This window comes from Triticum dicoccoides, chromosome 3A, assembly GCF_002162155.2.
Source record: "Triticum dicoccoides isolate Atlit2015 ecotype Zavitan chromosome 3A, WEW_v2.0, whole genome shotgun sequence".
Lineage (NCBI taxonomy): Eukaryota > Viridiplantae > Streptophyta > Magnoliopsida > Poales > Poaceae > Triticum > Triticum dicoccoides.
The window spans coordinates 145,411,733-145,425,496 of NC_041384.1; positions in this window are offsets into that span (position 1 = coordinate 145,411,733).

Here is a 13,764-nt window from a genome sequence, read left to right on the forward strand (position 1 = left end):
GAGATGGGCTTGCAAACTCTCTATTACCCATTGCAATATTCTTGGTCCCACCGAGATATGCAATCGGTTCCACCGAGTTTGCTTGGCCAAATCTCAGTTTCACTTATTACCCAAATCGGTCCCACCGAGTTTGAGTAATCGGTCAAACTGAGTTCTGGATTTAACCTAACCCTAGCACATCGGTCCCACCTAGTTGATCCAGTCAGTCCCACCGAAATCTCTAACGGTCACTAGGTTTACCTTTTCGGTCCGACCGAGTTTGTTGATTTGGTCCCACCGAGATTGGAAAACTGTGTGTAACGGTTGGATTTTGTGTGGAGGCTATATATACCCCTCCACCTCCTCTTCATTCGAAGAGAGAGCTATCAGAACGCATACACCATTCCAACTCATATGTTCTGAGAGAGAACCACCTACTCATGTGTTGAGACCAAGAAATTCCGTTCCTACCATATGAATCTTGATCTCTAGCCTTCCCAAGTTGCTTTCCACTCAAATCTTCTTTCCACCAAATCCAAATCCTATGAGAGAGAGCTGAGTGTTGGGGAGACTATCATTTGAAGCACAAGAGCAAGGAGTTCATTACCTACACACCATTTGTTACTTCTTGGAGAGTGGTGTCTCCTAGATTGGCTAGGTGTCACTTGGGAGCCTCCGACAAGATTGTGGAGTTGAACCAAGGAGTTTGTAAGCGCAAGGAGATCGCCTACTTCGTGAAGATCTACCGCTAGTGAGGCAAGTCCTGTGTGGGCCATGGCCATGGTGGGATAGACAAGGTTGCTTCTTCGTGGACCCTTCGTGGGTGGAGCCCTGTGTGGACTCGCGCAACCATTACCCTTTATGGGTGGAGCCCTGTGTGGACTCTCGCAACCGTTACCCTTTGTGGGTTGAAGTCTCCATCAACGTGGATGTAGGATAGCACCACCTATCCGAACCACGGGAAAAACATCCGTATCTCAAATTGCGTTTGATCTCTCCATACCCTTCCCTTTACATTCTTTCAAGTTGCATGCTTTACATTCCGCTGCTCATATACTCTTTGCATGCTTGCTTGATATGTATTGTGTGTGTTGAAATTGTGCCTAAACTCCACTTAAACCGAAAAAGCTTAAAATTGCAACTTTAGCATTAAGTGTCTAATCATCCCCCTCTAGACACATCTACTTCTAGATCCTACAAGTGGTATCAGAGCTTTGGTCTCCATTGCCTCGGTTTAATCACCATTGGAGGAAGATGGATGTGTCTACATTAGGGAGTCTTAGACATAGAGTGCCTATTCTTGATGGAGAGTATTTTCATGAGTGGAAAAATGAGATGCTTGTAATCTTCAATCAATATCATTTGAACAAGTATATTGCTAGCCCTTGTGCATCTCATATTGATCCTTTGCATCCTACCCTAGATGAAGATATTGACATGATTCGCAATCTTAGAACTATTTAGCTCATCATTAGAGGATTGCCCAAACATTTGATTGCTAGTTTTCCTACTCAAAATTGTGCCTATACTATATGGAAATTTCTTGAGGAACGATTTCCCGATCATTCCTTGAAAACTTTGGATGAAATTCTCCATAAATCTATTGCCTTGAGTAAGATGAACTCTAGTGATCCTAGTTTTGGTAAATGTCTATTTGAACTTACCAATCTTAAGCATGCTAAATGAGATGTTGGAATCATTAATGATATCATATTCAAAGCTATAAGAATTCATAAAAGTGACCACTTTGATGATCATTTATCTAATGAATTACCCTCTCTAGGAAATGATGAGTCACAAGATCATGATGAACATGAATATTATGATGATGATGATGATGATGATAGTGACTTCGATGTTGATAATACAATGAGACATTTTGGTCTTATGGCAAATCTTCGGGGATATGAATCAGGAGGAAAGGAATGGGTTCTTGATAGTGGATGTACTGATCATATGACCGGAGATGAAGAGATGTTTCGTGAGCTTGCTGAAAATGACGGCCCTCGAAAATATGTCACCTTTGGTGATAATTCAAAGGGTAAAGTGGTTGGCCTTGGTAAGGTGGCCATCTCACATGATAGTTCCATTCAAAATGTCATGGTTGTTGAATCTCTTGGCTACAACTTACTTTCAGTATCTAGACTTGCTGATTTCGGTTTGAATGTCCTATTTACTGAGGTAGATTGCCAAGTATTTCGTCGAGACAATCATAAAATGGTCTTTACCGGTATGCGTAGAGGTGATCTTTACATTGTCGATTTCTCTAAAAAGGCACAACCTAAAACTTGCTTTGTTGCTAAATCCTCAAAAGGATGGTTGTGGCATAGACGACTAGGTCACATTGGCATGAGAAACCTTGACAAGCTTATTAAAGGAAATCATATCCTTGGAGTCAACGATGTCATATTTGATAAGGATAGACTTTGCAGTGCTTGTCAAGCAGGTAAACAGGTTGGAGGAAGACATCCCGTGAAGAACATCATGACCACAAGGAGGCCACTCGAGCTACTTCACATGGATCTTTATGGTCCCAACGCCTACAAGAGTCTCGGCGGAAATTCTTTTGGTCTAGTTATAGTTGATGATTTTTCAAGATTTACGTGGGTGTTCTTTCTTAATGACAAGTCGCAGGTCCAGAAGATCTTCAGAAACTTCGCTAGGAAGGCCCAAAATCAGTTTGATGTGAAGATCAAGAAGGTTCGGAGTGACAACGGAACGGAGTTCAAGAATGCAAATGTGGACACCTTTCTTGACGAAGAAGGGATTTCACACGAGTTCTCGGCTACGTACACACCTCAACAAAATGGAGTTGTTGAGAGGAAGAACCGGACGCTCATCTAAATGGCAAGAACGATGCTTGATGAATACAAGACGCCAAAGCACTTTTGGGCAGAAGCGGTTGAGACAGCTTGTCACGCAACAAATCGCTTATATCTTCACAAGCTACTCGGCAAGACGGCATACGAGCTTCTCACCGGTAACAAACCCCAAGTTGGATACTTTCGAGTATTCGGCTCAAAGTGCTACATTCTTGATAAGCATTGTCGTTCAAAGTTTGCTCCTAAATCTCATGAAGGTTTTCTACTTGGTTATGGCTCAAACTCTCACACTTACCGTGTCTACAACAATTTCACCCGAAAGGTTGAAGAGATGGTAGATGTGAAGTTTGATGAATCTAATGGCTCGCAAGTAGAGCAATTGCCAATTGATGTAGGAGACAAAGACCCTTCAGAAGCAATTCAAGACTTGTCCATTGGCAAAATTCATCCAACGGAGGTGAAGGAGAGTACTTCATCCGTCCAAGTGGAAGCTTCTACTTCACGACAAGGTGAACCAAGAATCGACATGGAAGCATCCACAAGTGGGACACACCAAGATGAAGAAAACGAGGAAGTACGTCAAGATGAACATCAACAACCTCCTTCTCCACCACGACAAGAGAACGACGACGTCAACAATGAAGAAGGCCAAGAAGAAGAACAAGATGAAGAAGATGTTCAACGAAGACCCAAGCAAAAGCTCTCACGAGTTCGAGCAAGAATTGCCAAAGATCATCCCGTCGAGCAAATCCTCAATGATATACAAACCGGGAGAATCACTCGCTCAAAAACTCGTTTAGCTAACTTTTGTGAAAACTATTCATTCATCTCTAGCATTGAACCTATGAAGGTTGAAGAAGCATTGGAAGATCCGGATTGGATAAACGCTATGCATGAAGAGCTACATAATTTTGAGAGAAACCAAGTTTGGACATTGGTCGAGAAGCCCGACAACAACCACAACATCATTGGTACCAAATGGGTGTTTCGCAACAAGCAAGATGAAGATGGACAAGTGGTTCGCAACAAAGCACGTCTCGTCGCCCAAGGGTACACACAAGTCAAAGGTATGGACTATGGTGAGACGTATTCTCCCGTTGCTAGACTTGAGTCCATTCGCATCTTACTTGCCTATGCTAATCACCATAATATCACCTTGTACCAAATGGACATTAAAAGTGCTTTTCTAAATGGTGAAATAGAGGAGGAAGTTTATGTCAAACAACCTCCCGGCTTTATCAACCCTAAGAAACCAAATCATGTTTACAAACTTCACAAAGCTCTTTATGGTCTTAAACAAGCTCCTAGAGCATGGTATAAATGCTTGACCAAGTGCCTTACTACAAGTGGTTTTGAAATTGGTAAAATTGATTCTACTCTTTTTACTAAAAGGGTTAATGGAGAACTATTTGTATGCCAAATTTATGTTGATGATATCATATTTGGTTCAACTAACCCTCTCTTTAGTGAAAAGTTTGGAAAGCTAATGTCAGATAAGTTTGAGATGTCTATGATGAGTGAGCTCAAATTCTTTCTCGGGTTGCAAATCAAGCAAACTAAGGAAGGTACATTTGTCTCTCAAACAAAGTACACCAAGGACTTATTCAAGAAGTTCAATATGCAAGAATGCAAAGGTATGTCTACACCCATGCCTACTAGTGGACATAATGATTTAACCAAAGATGGTGAACCGGTTGATCAAAAGGTTTATCGCTCTATGATTGGTTCATTGTTATACCTATGTGCTTCACGTCCCGATATTATGCTAAGTGTGTGCATGTGTGCACGATATCAAGCTGCTCCTAAAGATTGTCATCTTAAGGCTGTGAAAAGGATAGTGAGATATTTAATCCATACACCAAATTTTGGCATTTGGTATCCTAAGAGGTCTTCTTTTGATCTTGTTGGCTATTCTGACTCGGATTATGCCGGAGACAAGGTTGATAGAAAGTCCACTTCGGGTACTTGTCAATTTCTTGGTAGATCTCTTGTGTCTTGGTCTTCCAAGAAACAAAACTCGGTATCCTTATCCACCGCCGAAGCAGAATACATTGCCGCTAGTTCATGTTGTGCTCAATTACTTTGGATGACCCAAACTCTTAAAGATTATGGGATTTATGTGAAACATGTTCCACTGCTTTGTGACAATGAAAGTGCTATCAAAATTGGTCATAATCCTGTACAACATTCTCGAACTAAGCATATTGAAGTTCGTCATCATTTCATTCGAGATCATGTTGCTAAGGGTGACATCAATCTTAAGCATGTTTGCACCGACAAGCAATTAGCGGATATATTCACTAAACCACTTGATGAGAAAGTGTTTTGTAGGTTGAGAGGAGAATTGAACATCATTGATGCTTCGAACTTGGAGTAGAAACTCCATTGGATACATGCAAGACATGAGCTTATGACTAATCCATGATGTATCTCTTATGATAACTATCTTATGTCTTGGATATATTTGCACCTTGCATGTTGCCTAACCCATGTAGGTGCTTGGTTGAATCTAATTCCATGAGATTGCGACTCACTCACATCTTGAGCAATCTCTACAAGACCAAGACTCTAGACAATAGTGGTTGAAGACAAGGAAGCACAAAACCATTCAAACATATCCTTTGACAAATTCTATGTTAAGCTTCATGATTGTCATTTTTGGATACACAAGTGCTCTTCCTTGCAAGAACTAACCCATGTAGGTAGATGAACTCAAACTCCAAGTGGTGCTCCCAACTCTTGATGAGCGACATCAACCTTGAGCACCCACACAAGTTCAACTACATGAGCAAGAACCACACCACCACCCAAGGTATGTTATTCCATCTTAGAGAAGCTTTACTCCAAGACATGAGTCAAAGCAACTCAACAAGATGTGAATACATCAAGATGCTTAAACGAAAAATGGTAACCCCATTTTGAGCTTAAACGATGAGTATGACCTATGATCAAGTGTTCTCACTTGACTCCTAAGTCAATATACTCTAACATAGTTGACTATGTCACCGCCCAACTCTAGATGAAGTTCTCTTGTGTTCTTTTCTGAGTTATTGCATTTGTCCCTTGCATATTTGTTTCCTTCTTTTTCAAAAAAAAAACTTCATCTAGAAACTTTCAATCTTTTCTCTTTGATTTTTGTTCTGCATTTTCTGCATTTAATTCCTTTGCAAATCCTTCAAGTAATTCATTGCAAATCTTTGTGAGATCCTACATGTCTAGTGAGTTGAGGTGACAAGTGTTTTTCTCTGTGTGAACTCGGTTTCACCGACTTGTAATTTTCGGTCCAACCGAATCTTTTCGGTGCCACCGAAACATACCACTCGGTGTCACCGACTTCGCAACAGGAAAAACAGTTTGCCACTTGTTCTATATTTCTTCTGCTCCAGCTCTACTCAATGAATCTTGTCCTCTACAAGCATCACAGTTTTATTCCCTGCTTTGTAATGAATCTTAAGGACCAAACCTATTCGATGGATTCCAGGAAAAACCTTCTTGGAAATTGATGTCAAAGGGGGAGAGAGAGATCACATCAAAGCTTATCATCAGGGAGAGAGAGATCACATCAAAAGCTTATCACCTACAAAGGAGAAAGTACTAAGGGGGATAGAAAGAACTAAGGGGGAGAGAATACTCAAGGATCCCATATATTAAGGGGGAGAAAGAAATCTCCAAGGGGGAGAGAATACTCAAGGATCCCATATGCTTGATGTTCAAGAGGAGAGATGCCACATGTCTTTTTGGGGGAAAGACATGTTCATATGAACTCATTTGAATTAAGTTCTATTCATATCTTTCAGCCCTGATTTTCTGTTTCCTATCTTCTCCCAATATCCCATGTAAGATTCAGGGGGAGCAAGACACCTAAGGGAAAGAAATCAGTCAAATTCATTGCATATCTTTATTCTTGGGGACATGTTGAATTCAATGTGGTACCTTGTACTCACTCTCTACATGTCATCCCAGTCTTGGTATTCTTGTGGTTTCTCTTGTTTGCTCTGGCTAGTGGACGTACCTGTGTTATCTAACCTTGTTTGCAGGTTCATTCCATCCTAAGCCAACTCAAGACCACAAGGTAAGTATATACATCAAAATCATGAGTATGAGGAGTTCTTGCTTATGTACATACTGTTTGCAAGAAGGACTCATGAGCATGATGGTATTTTCCTTGATAATCTTTTGCTCCGATGCATATGGCCAAGATGCATGTAACACATTGCCTACTCGGTCATGGTTATGCTCTCACATGCCTCTATATTTCATATTTACATGAGTGCATACATGTAGGGGGAGCCTATGCTTGTTACATGTCCTTCCAAAGCTTTACTTGCTGTTCTTTATATCTTTATCTAAAGCTTTGATGTATGTTGCCATCAATTACCAAAAAGGGGGAGATTGAAAGCACAAGTGCTCCCTAGGTGGTTTTGATAATTGATGACAACATATCTCTTGTTGGACTAACATTTCGATCTAGCATGTTTCAGATAAGTTCAACAATGGAGTGGCATGGACTAAAGGTTGTGGGAACTCCTTCAAGATGCTAAGGACAAAGGATTGGCTCAAGCTCAAAAGCTCAAGACTCTTCATTTTATATTTTAGTGATCCAAGATCACATTGAGTCTTTAGGAAAAGCCAACACTATCAAGGAGGGATGAGGTGTTGCTTAATGAGCCTCTTGCTTCATATGCTTAGTGATATGCTCCAAAAACCCTCAACTACTTTCCCATATCCACATTTGACCTAAACCCTAAGCCAAACTCGGTCCTACCGATTCTTCCTATCCGGAGCCACCGAGTTTCACTTGTCATAAGCCACTGCCAAACCCTAATCAGTTCGGTCTCACCGATGGGATCTCGGTCTCACCGAGATGGGCTTGCAAACTCTCTGTTACCCATTGCAATATTCTCGGTCCCACCGAGATATGCAATCGGTTCCACCGAGTTTGCTTGGCCAAATCTCAGTTTCACTTATTACCCAAATCGGTCCCACCGAGTTTGAGTAATCGGTCAAACCAAGTTCTGGATTTACCCTAACCCTAGCACATCGGTCCCACCGAGTTGATCCAGTCAGTCCCACCGAAATCTCTAACGGTCACTAGGTTTACCTTTTCGGTCCGACCGAGTTTGTTGATTCGGTCCCACCGAGATTGGAAAACTGTGTGTAACGGTTGGATTTTGTGTGGAGGCTATATATACCCCTCCACCTCCTCTTCATTCGAAGAGAGAGCTATCAGAACGCATACACCATTCCAACTCATATGTTCGGAGAGAGAACCACCTACTCATGTGTTGAGACCAAGAAATTCCATTCCTACCATATGAATCTTGATCTCTAGCCTTCCCAAGTTGCTTTCCACTCAAATCTTCTTTCCACCAAATCCAAATCCTATGAGAGAGAGCTGAGTGTTGGGGAGACTATCATTTGAAGCACAAGAGCAAGGAGTTCATTACCTACACACCATTTGTTACTTCTTGGAGAGTGGTGTCTCCTAGATTGGCTAGGTGTCACTTGGGAGCCTCCGACAAGATTGTGGAGTTGAACCAAGGAGTTTGTAAGGGCAAGGAGATCACCTACTTCGTGAAGATCTACCGCTAGTGAGGCAAGTCCTGTGTGGGCGATGGCCATGGTGGGATAGACAAGGTTGCTTCTTCGTGGACCCTTTGTGGGTGGTTGCTTCTTCATGGACCCTTCGTGGGTGGAGCCCTGTGTGGACTCGCGCAACCATTACCCTTTGTGGGTGGAGCCTTGTGTGGACTCTCGCAACCGTTACCCTTTGTGGGTTGAAGTCTCCATCAACGTGGATGTAGGATAGCACCACCTATCCGAACCACGGGAAAAACATCTGTATCTCAAATTGCGTTTGATCTCTCCATACCCTTCCCTTTACATTCTTGCAAGTTGCATGCTTTACATTCCGCTGCTCATATACTCTTTGCATGCTTGCTTGATATGTATTGTGTGTGTTGAAATTGTGCCTAAACTCCACTTAAACCGAAAAAGCTTAAAATTGCAACTTTAGCATTAAGTGTCTAATCACCCCCCCTCTAGACACATCTACTTCTAGATCCTACAGGACTCCAGCGGTGCCCTCGGCGACCACAGGTCCTCTGCCGGGGGAAGGGTCGTCGAAGCCTCCCCGACAGAGGGCCTACTTCCGAGTGTCCCCTGGCTTCGCGTGCCTTGGGAGGGGCCTGGCTCCCGACCCCTCTCCTACAGCCCCCAATGTGATCCTCCTGCCGGCGAGGGGGGCGTCGAGCTGGGGCCACCGGACGTTGCGGTGATCTGTTCCTCCTGCGACTCATGGTTAGCGTAAGCCTGCTCCTGAGGGATTAGGGCTACCCTGTAGTGGTCGTCGCACGCGCGGTCATGGTGGTTCCCCGGCGGCTCCTGGAAGGCTTAGACTCCTAGCGTCCCTTCTTCCCAATCTTCTCCGACGAACGAGCCGGGGTCGTCCTCCGGTGTGTACTATTGGTCCATCATGCGGGGCACGTAGGCTTCCGGGGCTGTTACCCCGAACACCTTGCCGTAGTGCCCCACACTCCATGTTGCCCGGCCCAGCGTGGCGTCCTGAGGATGATAGCGCAGCATCCCACTTGGGCCATGGGAGGTGACGCTTGTGCTCATGCTTGTTGCGGGCGGTATGGGGGCGGTAGAGCCCCCAATGCCGCCGGCCGTGCTGGTGTTGACGAAGCCCCCTGGCGCACCTGACGACGCGTGGTGGCAGCATGGCCAGCCGTGAATCCCTGTAGCGGCCTAAGGAGGGAGCTGATGGCAGAAGGGCGGGGCTCCCGAGGCCGCCACGTCCAGCAGCTCGGCAACGCGTTCCAGCAGTGCATCCCGGCCGCTTTCCATCAGCTGGCGCCGCAACAGCTCCCTTGCCACGATGAGTGCTACCCGCGTGTTTGCCTGTTCCCGCCACGAGTGCGGCTCCATCGCCGCGGCGTGGCTTGCTACTCTGGCAGTGGCTCGCGCTTGCCGTGGAGTAAGGGTAGATGATGCCTGGCCGCGTTGCTCGCGCCCCGCGGGATTGGGCGACGCTCGTGCCGCCTGGAGCGCGAGGCTAAGGTCTTCATAGGCGGGCAACGCCGACCGGGCTGGCCAGGCTGTCCAGCGGTCGGAGTTAGCTCTTGGGTCGTTAGATATCATGGTTGTGGAGCGTCGGCACATCGATTGGCGGAGAAGAAGCTCTGGCGCACCCCTACCTGGCGCGCCAAATGTCGGATGTGCGGTTCCGGCAAACCCTTAAGGTTCGAACACTAGGGTGCGCACGACGTCTTTCCCTCCTACCAATCTATGCCCTAGCTCTCTACGATCTCGTGGACGAACTCGACAAGCTCGCAACATGGAAAGAGACGAGATTTATATTGGTTCGGGCCACCATTGTGGTGTAATACCCTACTCCAGTGTGGTGGTGGTGGATTGCCTCTTGGGCTGATGATGAACAGTACAAGGGGAAGAACAGCCGCCTGAGGTTGAGGTGTTCTTGTGCTTGGCTAACCTGTGCGGGTGAGAGTGATCTGCCCCCCCCCCTCTACGGTGGTGGCTAGCTCTACTTATATAGGCCCTGGTCCTCTTCCCAAATATTGAGTGGGAAGGGAGCCAACAATAGCGGGCAAATTTGAAGGGGGAAACCAGTACAAGCTATCCTGACAAAAGTGGTCTTCGCCTGCAAAAGGCTCTGGTGGTGACGCCGTCTCGGGCTCCACGATGACCTCCGTCTTGCCGTCCTTTTGGTCTTGGTCTCGTTGCACCGATATGGCAACCTTTGCTGAATGCCTCGGTAATCTTCGCCTACGCCTGCTTCCATAGCACCAAAGAGGAAACAAGGACGTTGCGCACGCTGGCGCCCGCCTAGCGCCCGCCTGGCGCTGATCGTCATGGCTCACGTCACGAGAGCCTCGTGAGGTTTGCCTCGCCTTGATATCTTTGCTCCTTGTGAGCCTTCCTGACTAGGCCACTCCTGAGGAGGTCTTGCATTGTCCGCCTCGCGAGGCTTGGCCCCTCGCGAGGGTCTTGGATGCCTTGTTGGTGAAGATGGGCCGTACGGCCTGCTGGCTTAGCCACACCGTGGGCCGCAGGCAGGCAAGTCTGGGGACCCCCGTTCCCAGAACGCCGACAATATGTGAAAATCTCTCTTTCTTTATTACTTCCTATTAATTGCAACGATGACCAAAACTATGTTTGTCAACTCTCAACAACTTTTATGCATCATACTCTTTATATGTGAAGTCATTACTCTCCATAAGATCCATATGATCTCTTTATTTCTTTTTATTCTTTCTCTTCTCTTTTATTTTTATTCCATCCAGATCACGGCAAAATAATCAGGCCCTTGAATCATAACTAATCTTTATTATATATAGCTCACGAACTCGATTACATAGAAGGATCATAAAGCAAAACTCAAAACTAGATCATACTAAAACTTTATTCTACTAGATCAAGATATTACCAAAAGGATCGAACTAGAAAAACGGTAAGGATAAAAGTGTGATGGTGATACGATACCGGGGCACTCCCCCAAGCTTGGCGGTTGCCAAAGGGAGTGCCCATACCCATGTGTTTATGTCTCTTTCCTCGGGGGTGGAGGAGATGATGATGAAGATGACAATTGTGCCTTCAGCATTTTCATGTTGTAATTGAGAAGAGCGATCTCCTCCTTTAAATCATCGACTTCCGATTCCAGCTTCAAGATCTTGTCACATAAATCTCGTTTGCTTTTCTGCCGAAAACGAGAAGGAATAGATCGGTTGTTAGTCAGCTTAGCCCTCTTAGAGAGACTAGACTTCTTGAACTTCACGTGCATATCCCCTGGTTGAGGTAGAGGGACATCCTCCTCCTCCTCCGAACTTGAGTCATTGATCATCCTCAAGTGAGCATCCTCCTCATCATCCGTAGTTCGACCACAAGGAGATAGGTCCCCGTAGGTCTTTGGGTCAGCAATGAGATGTGAGACATAGCTCTCTTCATCGGAGTCTTCAGAAGACATCTTGATCTAAATCTGCAGCAAACAGCTCGAAACAAAAACAGAGGATCTTTGCGTGGTATGGTGGTCAAAACCATCGGGAGATTATATAATGAATTTTTACCGACTGAAAGAAGTATCGTGCAAGAAAACGGAGTCCGGAGAGCACACGAGGTGCCCACAAGGCAGGGGGCGCGCCCTCCACCCTCGTGGAAGCCTCGTGTCCTTCCCGGACTGCTTCTTATTTTCCTATTTTCTTAAATCTTCCAAAACAGAGAAAAATTGCCATTAGAACTATTTTGGAGTTGGTTTACTTACCATAGCACATACCTCTTCCTTTTCGGAGTCTGAAATGTTCTGGAAAGTGTCCCTTATGTATTCTTCCGGGGTTACGGTTTCAATAACATTAGTTTCAACATTTATGGGATTACCTGAGATATAATATTTGATTCTTTGACCGTTCACCACCCTTGGATTTGTGCCTTTGAAGTTGTTGATTTTTATGGCACTGGAACGATAGACCTCCTCAATGATGTAAGGACCTTCCCATTTAGAGAGGAGTTTTCCTGCAAAAAATCTTAAACGAGAGTTGTACAACAATACACAATCACCTACATTAAACTCACATTTTTGTATCCTTTTGTCATGCCATCTTTTAACTTTTTCTTTAAACAGTTTAGCATTCTCATAGGCCTGGGTTCTCCATTCATCAAGTGAGCTAATGTCAAAAAGCATCTTCTCACCGGCAAGTTTGTAGTCATAGTTGAGCTCTTTAATGGCCCAATATGCCTTATGTTCTAGTTCGAGAGGTAAGTGACATGCTTTTCCATAAACCATTTTATATGGAGACATATCCATAGGATTTGTATATGCAGTTCTATAAGCCCATAATGCATCGTCAAGTTTCTTTGACCAATTCCTTCTAGATCTATTAACAGTCTTTTGCAAAATTAATTTAAGCTATCTATTACTTAGTTCTACTTGACCACTAGACTATGGATGATATGGAGATGCAATTCTATGATTAACATCATACTTAGCAAGCATCTTATGAAAACTACCATGAATAAATTGTGAACCACCATCAGTCATTAAGTACCTAGGGACTCCAAACCTCAGAAAAATAACTTCTTTAAGCATCTTAATAGAGGTGTTATGATCAACACTACTAGTTGGAATAGCTTCTACCCACTTAGTAATGTAATCAATAGCAACTAAAATATGTGTATACCCATTAGAGGAAGGAAACGGTCCCATATAATCAAAGCCCCAAACATCAAATGGTTTGATAACAAGTGAATAATTCATAAGCATTTCTTGACGTATACTAATATTACCAATTCTTTGACATTCATCACAAGATAAGACAAACTTACGGGCATCCTTGAAGAGAGTAGGCCAATAAAAACCGGATTACAGTGCCTTATATGCTAGCATGGTGTCCTCCATAAGCCTCGGAGTGACACTTGCGTAGGATTTGTTCCTGTTCATGCTCAGGTACACAATGTCTAATAACACCATCTACTCCTTCTTTATAAAGGTGCGGGTCATCCCAAAAGTAATGCCTTAAATTGTCGAAAAACTTTTTCTTTTGCTGGTATGTGAAACTAGGTGGTATAAATTTAGCAACTATGTAATTAGCATAGCCAGCATACCATGGAGCAGTACAAGAAGCATTTATAACAGCTAGTTGTTCATCAGGAAAGCTATCATCAATAGGTAGTGGGTCATCAAGAACATTCTCTAACCTAGACAAGTTGTCTGCAACGGGGTTCTCAGCTCCCTTTCTATCAATAATATGAAAATCAAATTCTTGTAGCAAGAGAACCCATCTAATAAGTCTAGGTTTAGCATCTTTATTTTCCATAAGATATTTAGCAGCATGATCGGTGTGAACAATTACTTTAGAATCAACTATATAAGGTCTGAACTTATCACAAGCAAATACAACTGCTAAAAATTATTTTTCAGTAGTACCATAATTTCTTTGGGCACTGTCTA